A 14,973-nucleotide genomic window follows, 5' to 3' on the forward strand; every position below is an offset into this window, starting at 1 on the left:
TGCCTTTGTTGAAAATGTGGTGACTATGAGCCCAAAGGCTGAGAAAAAGCTATGTCATAAGTAGATTTCTGAAGACACCGTTGCTCTAATACACCAAAGGATTGTGGCCAAGGTGCTATATCCAATGAAAATAAAGCAGCTGAAAAAGCTTTTCTGCACCAAGCTGAAAAGGGAGAAAGAGGATTTCTGGAATAATGTAGTTACGGACATGGAAGTAGTTGCTGGCCCTGGCGATCAAAGAACTTTTTTTCTGACCTTGAAAGGACTGCCTGCTAAGCAAAGTCTATCAAGTGTATTCATCAGGGATTCCACAAGCCAAGCTGCAAACATCAAAGTAAAAGTCCTAACATGCTGGAAACAGCACTTCCATTTGCTCCTAAACTATGAGCAGGCTACTGAAGTGGGCCAGGAACTAGATAATCCCGTTCCACCTGCAGCTATTGTGAACAAATAGGAACCAAATAAGCAGAGATTGTTCTAGCATTTTACTGGCTCAAAAATGGTTAATTCACAGATCCAGACCTAGCCTCTGTAGAGAGGCTATAAGCTGGAGACCCTGTTCTTGTAGATATCCTCCACAGTTTACTCTGTATTGTATGGAATGAAGAGAATGTTTCTCAAGTGTGGAGGTTGGCTGATATGGTCTTTGTATTTACCATATATACTCACGTACAAGTCGGGTCTTGAAACCTGAAAAATCGATCATAAAATCAGACCCCGACTTTTATGCCCATTCAAAAATACAATGTTTAAATTTTTTATTTTTTTTACATCTTCTTGCTTCCTTCAATCTCGCACAAGTTTCTCGAATTTTGTTGCAGCAGCGCAGTTACCAATTTCTTTCGCCACTTCAACAACTTTTAATTTAAAACCAGCTTCATATTTTCTCCTGATTGAATGCTCCATCGTAGATAAGGGATGCTCTTATGATAAAGGTGTAGAGGGTGTGAGATACAAAAAACACAAAACAGTGCAAACATTGCTTCGTAATAATTCTGGTATTACCATGTGGTCACGTAGGCACAATACAGTGTATATAGAAAAAAAGGCAGCGTGCTCCATGGTTACTCTCTCAGGTGGGCATCAGCATATCATAATCTCTTGGACCAATAGCGTGAGTTTTCTGCATTCAATTTATACGACCGACATTATAAAATACCAGAAATTCTATGGTAAAAGCCCTGACTTATCCACGGGAGAACTTAAATGTGAGTATATATGGTAAGTAGAGTGTTAAAACTTTCTAGAAGGACTATAGAGGAATCAATCTGCTATACATTGAAGGGGAGGTTCTTGCACAGCGGCCTGTCTAAAGCCATGTAAGAGTTTACTACCTGCGAACAGCAGTGTGGGTCTGGACCTGACTGAGGCTGTACTGATCACTTTTTTCAGTAATCAAGTTCTTATGGTGCACATGTGGTGTTGTAAAAAGACCATCATCATATTTATTGACTGTAAAAGCATCTTTGACCGTATTCACTGGAATTCCATGTGCAGGGTCCTCCTGGAAATTGCTGTTGCCACAAAAACTGCCTGTGTTTTCTCCCAATTCTATGGCAACACTTTTTACAGGGTGAAGGTAAACATTAGATTGCTTTACAGTCTAAAACTAGCATCTGTTTCCAGGATTAGCAGTGCACAATCAACAATTGCAAGCCTTTTTTGATATCTGGGGAAGAAGAAAAACATCTTTCTGTTATATTTTAACGCTTTCCTCACAGTTCCTGCTCTCTCAGCTCTTATAAATGTTAACATTTTCCTCACTTTAAGTTCCCAATTAAAGAAGACGTATTATGTCCATATCTTATCGAAGAATTTCATCATGAAGGGTTATCAACAGAAGAAATGAGTACACGTGCAATCCTAGTACTGAGAAAGGATGAAGTCAAACGAATTAATGCCAAAATTGACAATCGGTTACACGGCAAACTGGTTAAATGCGTATCAATAGACTATACTGAAACAGTTGGTGGTGATCGTGCAGAAGATGAAAACATCAACTTACAATATCCTGAAGAATATGTACAACAGTTAACACTGTCTGGTCTTCCACCACACGAATTACTGTAGAAAGAAGGATGTATCCAAGAAAGGTAATGTCGTACATCTTCCGCGGATAACATTAGACAACAAAGGAGATCTTGATATGCCACTCATATTAAAACTTTCATAATTTCCCGTTAGAATAGCTTTTGCAAAGACAATTAACACATCTCAGAGCCAAACAAGTCGTTTTATTTATTAGAGAGAAAGAAACGAAATTCAATCATGGGAAGTTATACATTCCTTTGTTACGATGAAAGTCTAAACACAGAATCAAAATTCAATGCGATATTGATGAAAATTTAATTTCAAAAATTGTTTTTACTGAAGTTTTACAGTAAAAGTGTAAGTTTAAAAAGTATTTGCATGTTAATTTCAAAGCCAAGCAGAACAAAATCATAATACGCAACGAATAACTCTGATGCAACATGAATCATAATTTACTTTCAAATTATTACGTCTTACTATTTTACTCGCTGTAATGTAAAATAGTTAGTTCTATTAGGCATATGTAAAAATTCTCATGAAAACAACAATCTGTTTAAATTGTACATCTGCATCTCCATATGCGAGCGGCAGAACCGCAAAGAGGCCAGCGCGTAGTGCAGAACTGGGGGTTGGCGAGCGAAGCGAGCAGGGGGCAAAGCCCCGTAGTTACTATAAAAATTAATAATAGAATTTTCAATGTAGGTATCATGGCAGTCTTACTTTATGCCTGGAAATCTGGACATTACTGGCAGAGGACTTGTTCACATTAGAGGTTTTCCAAATAAAGTACTTGCGGGCAGTTCTAGACATTTCTTTGCTTGATTGCTGGTGGAATGCAAACAATAATAGAGCAGAAGATCAGACAGATGCACCTACAGTGATATGGGTATGTATCCTGAATGGATACCACACATCTGCCCTAAAAGCTGTTACAGTGGAAAAACCCAGAGGGTTGAAAAGTTACCAAATAAGTTCTGAAAAAAAAAACTTGGAGCAATGGAATTGAAGCTGAGGATAAACAACAACAATGATGTGTTTCCTTTAGCCCAAAATCACACAAAGAATGTCTCAATGGGCTTTAACCGGCCCTGTTTTTTAACAGTCCACTAGCCTTGAATCCCTAAGAAGACATGAAGTTACTCCAAAAAAAAAACCCTTGCAGGGAAAAAAATGGAAGAAATTTTGGGAACAGAAATTCAGAGATCACTGCACATAATGAGTGCCACAAATGGGGTAAATGCAACACACAAAACAGAACACAAGTAATCCTCTTCAAAGAGCTAGATGGCCAATCTGTCATTGCCACCTCAGAAATACAACACAACTCCCAAGGCAAAATGCAAGAATATAGTAGGTAATACCACTGACTAAATACAGAACTATCACATATAAGGATACATGTATGTTCAGATAAACCAATAACAAAGTAGAAATAAAAATGATAAACAAGAATATCTGTCCATCAGTTAATTGTAGAACGACGGCCAAACAGTTGTATTTAAAGCTGCAGAAGTCTGCCCACATTGTGTGGGACCAAGAGCACTGAAAATGAATCATTGGGCTCACATTTGCCATCTCTGCCTCAGCACCTGGCAGGGCAGCTTATGACCTCATTCTACTACGGGAACTAGAGGTATTGAAATTGTTGGACTGATTTTAAACAGTTTTAAATCTTCCACATGCAAGCACCACACCTCAAATCAACTCCAGGCCTTTTATCTGCTTAATTGATAATGACATAACGACGGACTTGCCCACACCTGCCCATGAAATAGCCTTTGAGTCAATTGTCCAATTACTTTTGAGCCCCTGAAATGAAGGGTTTGTATTAAAAAAATGCTTTACTTGCCTCACATTTTTATGCAATCGTTTTGTTCACCCCACTGAATTAAAGCTGAAAGTCTGCACTTCAACTGCATCTGAGTTGTTTCATTTAAAGTTCATTGTGGTAATGTACAGAACCAAAATTAGAAAAAAATGGTCTCTGTCCAAATATTTATGGACCTAACTGTATATATGCCTGCACCTTCACAAATATAAAGTGTGGCAGGTGGCTGGGAGCTGTGCCCAGCCGAGACGCCTAGAAGGATCGGGAGAGGGACTACGCCTCCCCTGCACCACAAGAGGGCAGCCGCCCTGAATTGTATGGGGTCCACGGGAACTGAGCATGGAAGCTCAACCCTATAGGGACCCGTGGTCACCGCCAGGGTGTGCCCAGAAAATTGTGAAGCCCTGAACGTCAGCACTTTCGCCACACACAGAGGTGCTGGCGGAAGTATTACCGGGGACACCCGGAAGCACGGCACTTCTGCCACACCCGGAAGAGCCGCAGGAAGCTCATCAGGAGGCACCTGGAGCACATCCAGGAGGGAATAAAAGGGGCCGCCTCCCTCCAGTCATCAGCCGGAGTCAGGAGGAAAAGGACAGAGCTTGGAGGAGAGGAGTGGAGGCGGTGAAGGAAGGCATTGGAAGGCCCAGACTTATGGGTGATTGGTGTTGGAGCTCTGTGTGCTATGTGGGACTTGGCAAGTGTAAATACTGTAAATAAACACGTGTGTTGGACTTATTGGTGTCTCTCTGTCTGGGTCCAGGCTGAACTTCCACAAAAGAGACAGACCTTTACGTACTGCTTACTCTCGCATAGAGATTCACCCTATCAAAAACATGTGCTGGGTTTAGAATTACATTTTGGATAGTATTTGTTAATTTACGTTATGAGTTTCATTTTTGGGGTGGCACAGTGGTGTAGTGGCAGCGTTGCTGGCTCTGAATAAGGATAGCAGAGTTCATGCTCCAGATCCTCCCTGCATAGAGTTTGCTTGTTCTCCCTGTTAATACACAGTTTTCCTCCAGATGCTCCAGTTTCCTCACACTGTCCAAAGATGTGCCAGTCAGGTGAACTGGCGATGCTAAACTGGCTCTAGTGTGTGTGTGCGTTTGTCCTGCAATTGACTGGTGCCCTGTGCAGGATTTATTCCCGACTTGTGACCTATGTTAGCTGGCTCCAGCACACCCTGGTCTGGATTAAGCTGGTTTGAAAATGAAAAATGAAATTTAACTATTATTATTTTTTAAATTTATGTTATAGCTTTTCGCACCATTTTTTTTTTCAGAAGTATCAAAATTCAAAAGTGTGACCCCCGTTTGAAGGGGATTCCTGTTTGAAGACTACTTACATCATCCAAGTTTATTTATTTAATAATATACAGAAGTGTTCGATTAGAAATTTTTTTTGGCCATCATTACAAAATACATGCAAAATAACATCTGAAAAAAAATTTGGGGGTAAAGTATTCCTTTAAGGCATGGATGCTGCCAGGTTGTTTATAGTAGTGATGCCCATTGCTGGGCACATGAATGTCATTTGTCCAGGATAATAATAACAGTGCATCACCACTATCAAAGATGGTGGTGTGTATTGATATGTCTCCAAATGTTTAGATAAAGTTCAAAAACTCTTATAAACATTTGAGTGACAAACTGGGAAATGAGTTTAGACCATGTTTAGGACTTTTATATTGTTCTTCAATTACATTTTTGGACCTTAGTACTTATACTATTTTTCCCTTTGATCTTTTGGTATTTTGCCTAACACTTGGTATTTGAAAGCTCTCTGAAGGCATAATTTCCTGATTGCACAATCATTTTCTGTCAACCATAGCTCCTTACCTTTCTCCATCAGACTTAACACACTCATTCTGTATCTTCACAAGAAACAATTCAAGCCTACAAAGCTCAACGAGGCAGAATTAAAGCACAAGTTAAACAGACTATGTTTAGCATTAAGACTCTTGCATAACAAAATTCTCATTTATCCCTGAAGGCATAGCACATGAGTGTAACACATGATGATTTCTTGTAAATGTTTACCGGTAACTTGAAGGTCTCTGCATTTATTTGAATCTTTCCAAGCTACTGACATTTTTATTAGCTCACATCAGTGATGTCACAAGGCCCAGTAAAGTCAATGCTTTTGATTCCCATTTACATGCCCGTCTTAGGCTTACAGTTGGTGCTTTCAAACAGTATTAGTCACACAAACAAAATTAAATTTAGAGAGAACCTTTTACACAATGAACGCGTAACATCTCTCTCACTCACTCTGTTGTTCTTAACAATTCATTCCATGGTCACCAATCGCACATACAGGGCATGCTGGTCTAGTGGAACCTGTCTATATTGATATGCTGATAAAACGTTTCTCTCCCTGTAAAGCACTTAAGTGGCATTTAAGTGACTTTACTATCCAGTGCCACATAGGTGCCATATCTGTCCCTGGCAAATGATTTCCAAGTTGTCAAATTACATAAAATAAGGGTGTAACAAGGTGCTTTCTGGAGCAGTTGCAAGTGTCCATGATGCACTGACATGAGCATTGGTATATCCAGGGGCCTCACATATAACACTGTGCGTACAATTCACACTAAGACATGGCATATGGACAAAACTAGAAATTTGCGCACACACAAACAAAAAAATCAGATACATAAAACTGCGTGTAAGCAAATTTCTATGCATTCTCCCTTTATAAATCCCAATCAATGTGAACTATAATGCACATGCACAAGCCTATAGCCCTACCCCCAGAATGTTGCATATTTGAATATTCAAATTAATATAAATAACCCATTCGGATAAGTGTTTTGTTAAAAGACAATGGCAAAAGCACATGGAAAAAAAAATTTCAGTATCGGCAAAATGGAGGCCCTGCTCAGTAAAGAGAAGGCAAAGGAAAACTTAATATTTTGGTGGCTTAAGCAGTGGTATAAGCAACAATAGGAAATTGATGTAGAGGTACAGTGTGGCAAAGGCACTCAAAAGTTCAGGTTCAAAAGGTTGTACAGTGCCCAAAATAAAAAAAAGCTGGTCAGATATGAAAGCCGCCATGAGTTGCAGCGCACCATCTGAGTGTCATAGGACCACAAAGAAGAAAAAAAAAATAGGGACACAGTGAAGAAAAAAGGTCTATGTCAATTTTACACTTCAATCTTTGGGTTATTTGTCATTAAGGTAGAATCTCATAAACTTCATCTTAAAATTGATATTTAATTTACCAGAGGTAACTAATGTAACATGTTAAATGTTTCATATTCTATGTGTTCCCCGACCCAATCGTTAATTGCTACATGCTTCATAAACATGCTTTCTGTTACACTGACAGGAGTACACAGGAAATGATCGCCACACAGAATACATTACATTTGTGATATTACAGCTCTCTGAACATTTTAGAATACTAAGCTGTATATTTTATATCATTTTTAAGATAAAATGCATTAAACCATTTATTAAACACGTGGGAGCATGGTGGCACAGCAGTAAGCTGCTTCACAGTAAGGGGGTAACGTCCCAGGTATTAGAAATCTAAATTGACTTAGAAGACAGTCATCATCCTGGGACAGGAAATCAGTATGATCTCTTGTAATTCTTACATTTGCAATGTCTTCTAACAACGCCAACGCAGCCATGGTAGCTGGAATAGTTTGGCCATTCTGTGCACCATTATGTTGTTGCAGACTGATTACAATCAAGTGCTTTAAATTGGATGCAATTTGGATGCCTTAAATATGCAATTAATTTTGGTGCATTTGATAAAGTTTGCATCATGGATGCGAATCTAAAAAAGAAAGGGAAACAACACAGAAAGAGTAGCACTGCTTTAACATCGGGTGCCGCCACTTTGCAAAACCGAGCAGAAAGGGGTGTATGCATGGTGTGAGACTGCCATGAAAATATGCGTGGTTTTATGTCTAAATTAGTTTTTATTTAACTCAAAGTGAGTGTGTAAACGGGCATACACATCATTTATACATGAGACCCCAGGTGATGATCCTGACTTACACGCTTAAAAATCCTGGTTCTTTAATGGCACTTTATGGTTCTTTACTGGGTTGTGTGGTTCCTCTGTTTGATAAAGTACCATTTCATTCTGGGATGGTTTCTTTGCGTATGAAGTTGGTTCTTTTTGCTTTGAAAATCTTCCTAATATGTAGAATAAACTGAACTCTTTAATGTATGATAGGCTACATAGCAGGAAATAACAGAATAAGAAAGCCTAGACTTAGCCTGTGTTAGTCTACATTTGCAGCAAGAGTCCTTTTAGATAGATAGATAGATAGATAGATAGATTGATAGATAGATAGATAGATACTTTATTAATCCCAATGGGAAATTCACATTCTCCAGCAGCAGCATACTGATACAATAAATAATATTAAATTAAAGATTGATAATAATGCAGGTGAAAAACAGACAATAACTTTGTATAATGTTAAATGTTAACGTTTACCCCCCCGGTGGGAATTGAAGAGTCGCATAGTTTGGGGGAGGAACGATCTCCTCAATTTGTCAGTGGAGCAGGACAGTGACAGCAGTCTGTCGCTGAAGCTGCTCTTCTGTCTGGAGATGATACTATTTAGTGGATGCGGTGGATTTTCCATAATTGATAGGAGCCTGCTGAGCGCCCTTCGCTCTGCAACAGATGTTAAACTGTCCAGCTCCATGCCAACAATAGAGCCTGCCTTCCTCACCAGTTTGTCCAGGCGTGAGGCGTCTTTCTTCTTAATGCTGCCTCCCCAGCACACCACCGCGTAGAAGAGGGCGCTCGACACAACTGTCTGATAGAACATCTGCAGCATCTTATTGCAGATGTTGAAGGACGCCAGCCTTCTAAGGAAGTATAGTCGGCTCTGTCCTTTCTTGCACAGGGCATCAGTATTGGCAGTCCAGTCTAATTTATCATCCAGCTGCATATTTATAGGTCTGCACCATCTGCACACAGTCACCTTTGATGATCACGGGGTCCATGAGGGGTCTGGGCCTCCTAAAATTCACCACCAGCTCCTTGGTTTTGCTGGTGTTCAGTTGTAGGTGGTTTGAGTCGCACCATTTAACAAAGTCATTGATTAGGTCCCTATACTCCTCCTCCAGCCCATTCCTGATGGAGCCCACGATAGCAGTGTCATCAGCAAACTTTTGCACATGGCAGGACTCCGAGTTGTATTGGAAGTCCGATGTACTGTATATAGGCTGAACAGGACCGGAGAAAGTACAGTCCCTTGTGGCGCTCCTGTGTTGCTGACCACAATGTCAGACGTGCAGTTCCCAAGACGCACATACTGAGGTCTGTCTTTAAGATAGTCCACGATCCATGCCACCAGGTATGAATCTACTCCCATCTCTGTCAGCTTGTCCCTAAGGAGCAGAGGTTGGATTGTGTTGAAGGCGCTAGAGGAGTCTAGAAACATAATTCTTACAGCACCACTGCCTCTGTCTAAGTGGGAGAGGAATCGGTGTAGCATATAGATGATGGCATCCTCCGCTCCCACCTTCTCCTGATATGCAAACTGCAGAGGGTCAAGGGCGTGTTGAACCTGTGGCCTAAGGTGGTGAAGCAGCAGCCTCTCATGACCCAGTGGTAATTCACAGATCTGTTACCATCTAGCCATTATTATTTACTGTATGGAGCTTGTTACAGATCTAAATAAATAAAAGTTCTTTTTGGAACTTTCATATGGATGGGTCTTTTGGGATCGTTGGGAACCCAAAATGGCTCCCCTATGGTATCGCTCTGAAGAAACCGTCTAGCATCTTTAATTTTGAGAGTGTAGTACACGGTGGATTACTTTCCGCACTTGAGGAGGTTAGGCTGCCCCAAGTGAAGACATTCATTAACTTTAGGACCAAGATCAAGAGTCAGAGTACAAGCGATCTGTTACTTAACATTGTTTTGAAGTCTTTATTTGTCATTTACCTTTTACAAAAGAAAATGAAGGCCCTCACCAACTCTCCTAGTGAGACCTTGTGATAAGAAAAAAAAATAAATACTGAAAGTAAGTTCGGAGCTATCTGACTGCGAGTTAATGAATTAGTTACAACAATGGATTACTTCCAGCAAGTGCCGAAGCCTTCGCTCGATGTATCAGAAAGCAACTGCTGGCGGCGTTCGTTCATTAATTAATGAAACGTTTAAGAGGCTTCATTTGAAATTTCTTGGCCACACTCTCTGCAGCAGAATCTGCAGTTTGTCATGGCTCCCTAGCTGTCTGAATGGAGTTGCCTGTGTCAGAAAGGACTTACTAAAGTGATGCCTTTGCTTGCGCAGACCCCATTGAACTGACAGTCTAGCACTTACTTATTTGCACATGAAGACAGAGAACTCATTACAAAAGGTCATTGTAGGCACCTGAAAATCAGATGGCTATCATTTACATCCCATTCTACTGTGCAACCCTTGGAGTACAAATATATTTTTGCTCTTTTCTGTATTTTTATTTAGAACAGCTAACAGTTCAAAGGGTTAACTTTACTTCACCAATTATGGATCTGTCTATGTATTGAGTGATAAAGCTGGGCATCAGAATGTAACTTTGTTTTTTGTCACATGAATCAATATGAGTGAATCTTACGCCCATATTATGGGTGAATTCATATATCTAATCAGGCTTTCTCTATTGTGTAAGGATTTTAAGTAACACATGATTAGAATTTACAATAAATGTATGTATACACTTGTACAAATGCTTGGGAGGGCGGCACGGTGGCGCAGTGGTAGCACTGCTGCCTCGCAGTTAGGAGACCTGGGTTCACTTCCCGGGTCCTCCCTGCATGGAGTTTGCATGTTCTCCCTGTGTCTGCATGGGTTTCCACCGGGTCATCCGGTTTCCTCCCACAGTCCAAAGACATGCAGGTTAGGTGCATTGGCGATCCTAAATTGTCCCTTGTGTGTGCTTGGTGGGTGGGTGGGTGTGTGTGTGCCCTGCGGTGGGCTGGCGCCCTGCCCGGGATTTGTTCCTACCTTGTGTCCTGTGTTGGCTGGTATTGGCTCCAGCAGACCCCCCGTCACCCAGTGTTAGGATATAGCGGGTTGGAAAATGACTGACTGACTGACTGATTGACAAATGCTTGGAGCATCTCACCTAAAAGGTTTTCTGCTGTACTTGGACTCAGGAATACTCAACTAACTCTTTCAGGGGCTAACGTTGACATTTTTTTTTTCAAAATTCAGGGGTAGAGGATGGTAATCGGCTGTAAACTGAGACAAAATTCACCCTTACTTTTTAGTTCGACTCTCTTTGCTAGAAGGAAAAGTTATGTAGCTTTGTTGATTTGACCTCGATTCCTTGCACTTGCAGGAGTAGCGAAGAGCAAACAGCCTCAAAAATGGCATCAGCATCTGGGGAGACTAAAGCAAACGTGCAAAGCAAAATACTCCATGGACGTTTTCTATATTATCGCTGAATCAGACTCTGACTTTTCAGACTCTGAGTTTGATGCAAGTGAACTGGAGATGGAGATCAACAACGAAATTGAGTTACCAGCATCGGCCTATTGGTCCCCAGTTAATTGTGGTGCTGAACGTGTTCATGTTGCTGACACGCTTACAGCAGCATTCGCCTAGGAGGACCACCGCTTATGAAGATAAGAGGTACAAACCATATTGTGTCACACAGCGACTGCCACTGTCGCCCACCTGCTGTGCGAAGGCCGAGAGGTAGCTGGCCCGCCATGCATTCCTGCTGGCCATTGAGCCGCCTCTGCGCAGCCACTGCTGCCAGAGATGCCAAACAGGTGCCAACAGCAGCCACAGCACGTATTGATGTTGATTTATGTGTGAAACCAGTGCATTGTGTGCTTGTCAGAAAACTGAGTTTTATGAAACCCTGAAAGAGTTAAGAGCCCAGCAGTAGTCAGCAAGCATGCTGGGATTCTACTTGCCTTGTTATTGCATTTTAATTTCAGAATCTCATCTCTGACCACTCTGAGATTTCCAGGAAAAAAGCCCAGTTGAGAATCCGAAAATTACAATTTTAAGGATGTAAACACCTAGATGTTTCCACTTTGACATCAGGGAGCTGTGTCTCAAACAGGGACCAGACTCTTTGTGTCCAGATGTGTTACAGCCTGCAAACATCGCCACAACAGACTTATTTTATGCCCTTCTGGAAAGATATACAGTAAAATGTTCACAAACACCAATAAAAACATTTTTAACCTGAATTTAACTTAAAAAAAACCATAAGCCTTAATGAGGGTTTAAATACTAAATATACAGCCTACAAAATCATAACTGAAAAACTAGGGGTGACAGCAAAAAAGTGTAGTACATTTCTGAAATCTGCATGAAAAAGTACTTTTTTTTGGTTTTTTAGCAAATCGTTGTGGACCAGTGTTAGCTATCTAGTCATGTCGCAGAAGATCTTCCTTGAAACAACACAGCCAGTGAAAGAATGTTTTGAAGTATATCATTAAAAAATAAAAAAGATTTAAAGTGGGCCCTGTGAGGAAACATGATATTAGAGAGCGGGTAAAGCAGCAGATTCCAGAGTGCCTGACTCCCTTTTAAAAGAAAAAAGAAAACTGTCAGCAAGAGGCCACAATACCTCCCATTTAAAAGTAGGCTCCCTTTTACCAAGTAAGGTGCCACAATAGCGAGGACATAAACGAAGCCAGAGCTGTCCTTCTAGTCACTAGAGATGTAGCACAAGATCCCTGAATGGGATAACAGAATGTGTGGCCCCTTTTAAACATGCAGCTGGGAGCTCTGCTGGTATACTGTCTTACTATCTGTTTATCTGCCCATCTTGGAAGGATTAACGCACACGATGGTTCAAGGAAGAGCAAGGATAAACTGGCTCAGAAATTAATTGTGAGCCAAACCAGTGGTAAGTATACATTAGCAACTGCTCAAAGGTCCAGTTGTCAGAGCGGGACATTTTGTTTTTGTACACTGGGTGGTTTCTTTTCCCTTTTAGGCAAAGGAACATGTAAATATTACATTTAAAAGACAGTAGATCAAGAGGCAATAGGCACCCATTGTTGGGACTGGGGTGATGAGTTGAAAGGCAAATTTCCTGAATAATCCTGTTACTGATTATCGTCATGGCGTCTACAGGATATAGGTAATTGCTGTCTTGCATAAGAGTCACCCACTTTGAAGTATGAACTGCTTAAACATACAAACACTACAAAATTGTGATAACAGAACTGCTCCTTCCTTGGAAAATGTTTGTATTTACGTGACTTAGAAATGAACATGTCTGCGTATATCGGTTTCTAATCAGCATACAGTTAGGTCCATAAATATTTGGACCGAGACAACTTTTTTCTAATTTTGGTTCTGTACATTACCACAATGAATTTTAAATGAAACAACTCAGATGCAGTTGAAGTGCAGACTTTCAGCTTTAATTCAGTGAGGTGAACAAAACGATTGCATAAAAATGTGAGGCAACTAAAGCATTTTTTTAACACAATCCCTTCATTTCAGGGGCTCAAAAGTAATTGGACAAATTAAATAACTGGAAATAAAATGTTCATTTCTAATACTTGGTTGAAAACCCTTTGCTGGCAATGACAGCCTGAAGTCTTGAACTCATGGACATCACCAGATGCTGGGTTTCCTCCTTTTTAATGCTCTGCCAGGCCTTTACTGCAGTGGCTTTCAGTTGCTGTTTGTTTGTGGGCCTTTCTGTCTGAAGTTTAGTCTTCAACAAGTGAAAAGCATACTCAATTGGGTTAAGATCAGGTGACTGACTTGGCCATTCAAGAATTTTCCACTTCTTTGCTTTAATAAACTCCTGGGTTGCTTTGGCTGTATGTTTTGGGTCATTGTCCATCTGTATCATGAAATGTCGCCCAATCAATTTGACTGCATTTAGCTGGATTTGAGCAGACAGTATGTCTCTGAACACTTCAGAATTCATTTGGCTGCTTCTGTCCTGTGTCACATCATCAATAAACACCAGTGTCCCAGTGCCACTGGCAGCCATGCACGCCCAAGCCATCACACTGCCTCCACCGTGTTTTACAGATGATGTGGTATGCTTTGGATAATGAGCTGTTCCACGCCTTCTCCATACTTTTTTCTTGCCATCATTCTGGTAGAGGTTGATCTTGGTTTCATCTGTCCAAAGAATGTTCTTCCAGAACTGTGCTGGCTTTTTTAGATGTTCTTTAGCAAAGTCCAATCAAGCCTTTCTATTCTTGAGGCTTATGAGTGGCTTGCACCTTGTAGTGCACCCTCTGTATTTACTTTCATGCAGTCTTCTCTTTATGGTAGACTTGGATATCGATACGCCTACCCCCTGGAGAGTGTTGTTCACTTGGTTGGCTGTTGTGAAGGGGTTTCTCTTCACCATGGAAATGATTCTGCGATCATCCACCACTGTTGTCTTCTGTGGATGTCCAGGTCTTTTTGCGTTGCTGAGTTCACCAGTGCCTGCTTTCTTTCTCAGGATGTACCAAACTGTAGATTTTGCCACTCGTAATATTGTAGCAATTTCTCGGATGGGTTTTTTCTGTTTTCGCAGCTTAAGGATGGCTTCTTTCACCTGCATGGAGAGCTCCTTTGACCGCATGTTGTCTGTTCACAGCAAATCTTCCACATGTAAGCACCACACCTCAAATCAACTCCAGGCCTTTTATCTGCTTAATTGATAATGACATAACAACGGACTTGCCCACACCTGCCCATGAAACAGCCTTTGAGTCAATTGTCCAATTACTTTTGAGCCCCTGAAATGAAGGGATTGTGTTAAAAAAATGCTTTAGTTGCCTCACATTTTTATGCAATCATTTTGTTCACCCCACTGAATTAAAGCTGAAAGTCTGCACTTCAACTGCATCTGAGTTGTTTGATTTAAAATTCATTGTGGTAATGTACAGAACCAAAATTAGAAAAAAGTTGTCTCTGTCCAAATATTTCTGGACCTAACTGTATGTATACTCATTGATAGTTGGCAACAATACTTTTTGTTACCTGTGTTTACATTATTTGTTAAGCCCAGGAAATTTGGTATATGCTATTGTTTAATCCATCGTCCTGGTGATCTAGGCAGGGACTGAAGCAGATTTAAACTTCTGGGCAGGAGAAGGCAGGGGTGAGGGACGGTCCACTGAGAACGCTGCCAAGACCACTCGCACAGAGCACAGGGTCTCGCT

The sequence above is a fragment of the Erpetoichthys calabaricus genome, chromosome 3 (genome assembly GCF_900747795.2).
Source record: "Erpetoichthys calabaricus chromosome 3, fErpCal1.3, whole genome shotgun sequence".
Lineage (NCBI taxonomy): Eukaryota > Metazoa > Chordata > Cladistia > Polypteriformes > Polypteridae > Erpetoichthys > Erpetoichthys calabaricus.